The 2,032-nt window shown below is 57.9% G+C and overlaps 1 non-coding gene across 1 annotated transcript; it reads left to right on the top strand.

The window, feature by feature from the left end:
* The first annotated feature begins 1,302 nt into the window (after positions 1-1,302).
* LOC145426900 (5S ribosomal RNA) lies at positions 1,303-1,421 on the top strand. Its single transcript, XR_013907621.1, has one exon. It is a non-coding gene; the product is annotated as a 5S ribosomal RNA (ribosomal RNA).
* The last annotated feature ends 611 nt before the right edge of the window (positions 1,422-2,032 follow it).

Genomic DNA, 2,032 nt, shown 5'->3' with positions numbered 1-2,032 from the left:
CCACACCAGGGCATTAGTTGCTATTGAGGCCAATTACACCACACCAGGGTCTGTGACTCTTGCTCAGGCCACTTACACCACACCAGGGCCTGTGGCACTGGCTGAGGCCACTTACACCACACCAGGGCCTGTGGCTGCTGGCTGAGGCCACTTACACCACACCAGGGCCTGTGGCTGCTGGCTGAGGTCACTTACACCACACCAGGGCCTGTGGCTGCTGGCTGAGGGCACTTACACCACACCAGTGCCTGTGGCTTCTGGCTGAGGCCACTTACACCACACCAGGGCCTGTGGCTGCTGGCTCAGGCCACTTACACCACACCAGGGCCTGTGGCTGCTGGCTGAGGCCACTTACACCACACCAGGGCCTGTGGCTGCTGGCTGAGGCCACTTACACCACACCAGTGCCTGTGGCTGCTGGCTGAGGCCACTTACACCACACCAGGGCATTTGTTGCTATTGAGGCCCCTTACACCACACCAGGGCCTGTGGCACTGGCTGAGGCCACTTACACCACAACAGGGCATTAGTTGCTATTGAGGCCAATTACACCACACCAGGGTCTGTGGCTCTTGCTCAGGCCACTTACACCACACCAGGGCCTGTGGCACTGGCTGAGGCCACTTACACTACACCAGGGCCTGTGGCTGCTGGCTGAGGCCACATACACCACAACAGGGCATTAGTTGCTATTGAGGCCAATTACACCACACCAGGGTCTGTGGCTCTTGCTCAGGCCACTTACACCACACCAGGGCCTGTGGCACTGGCTGAGGCCACTTACACTACACCAGGGCCTGTGGCTCTGGCTGAGGCCACTTACACCACACCAGGGCCTGTGGCTGCTGGCTGAGGCCACTTACACCACACCAGGGCCTGTGGCTGCTGGCTGAGGCCACTTACACCACACCAGGTCCTGTGGCTGCTGGCTGAGGCCACTTACACCACACCAGTGCCTGTGGCTTCTGGCTGAGGCCACTTACACCACACCAGGGCCTGTGGCTCTTGCTCAGGCCACTCACATCACACCAGGCCCTGCGCTTCTGGCCGAGGCCATCTTCACCAAACCAGGCCCTGTGCTGCTAGCTGTGGCCATGTACAACACACCAGGCCCTGTGCTGGTTCCTGAGGCCATCTTCAACAATCCAGGGCCTGTGCTGTTAGATAAATGCTAAACTGAGCCTTTGGGTTAGGGTATTATGCAAACATGCAGGTATGGTTAAAGGATTGTCTTCGTAACTCCAGGTACTTGCCACCTAATCAGTTGAATCCATAAATTGAGACATTGTGCTGGGGCCAGCAGCTTACGGCCATACCACCCTGAGCATGCCCGACCTCGTCTGATCTCGGAAGCTAAACAGGGCTGGGCTTGGTTAGTACTTGGATGGGAGACTACCTGGGAATACCTGGTGCTGTAAGCCTTTCATTTTCATGTCATTGAACCGCTTTTGATCCAGAGAAGGGGTGTATTAAAAGACCAAAAGCAGCTGCCCATTAATGAGGGCACATTAACGACATTGATTTTGGCTCTTTTCCAATGTCTTGTGCTGCTAGCTGATGCCACCTACACCACACCAGGGCCTGAGTGACCGGCTGGGGCCACTTACACCACATCAGGGCCTGTGGCTGCTGGCTGAGGCCACCTACACCACACCAGGGCATTAGTTGCTATTGAGGCCAATTACACCACACCAGGGTCTGTGACTCTTGCTCAGGCCACTTACACCACACCAGGGCCTGTGGCACTGGCTGAGGCCACTTACACCACACCAGGGCCTGTGGCTGCTGGCTGAGGCCACTTACACCACACCAGGGCCTGTGGCTGCTGGCTGAGGTCACTTACACCACACCAGGGCCTGTGGCTGCTGGCTGAGGGCACTTACACCACACCAGTGCCTGTGGCTTCTGGCTGAGGCCACTTACACCACACCAGGGCCTGTGGCTCTTGCTCAGGCCACTTACACCACACCAGGGCCTGTGGCTGCTGGCTGAGGCCACTTACACCACACCAGGGCCTGTGGCTCTTGCTCAG

The sequence above is a fragment of the Astatotilapia calliptera genome, chromosome 3, assembly GCF_964374335.1.
Source record: "Astatotilapia calliptera chromosome 3, fAstCal68.1, whole genome shotgun sequence".
NCBI classification, from domain to species: domain Eukaryota; kingdom Metazoa; phylum Chordata; class Actinopteri; order Cichliformes; family Cichlidae; genus Astatotilapia; species Astatotilapia calliptera.
The sequence above is the reverse complement of the archived record's forward strand: the minus strand, read 5'-3'. Positions and strand labels throughout refer to the sequence as shown.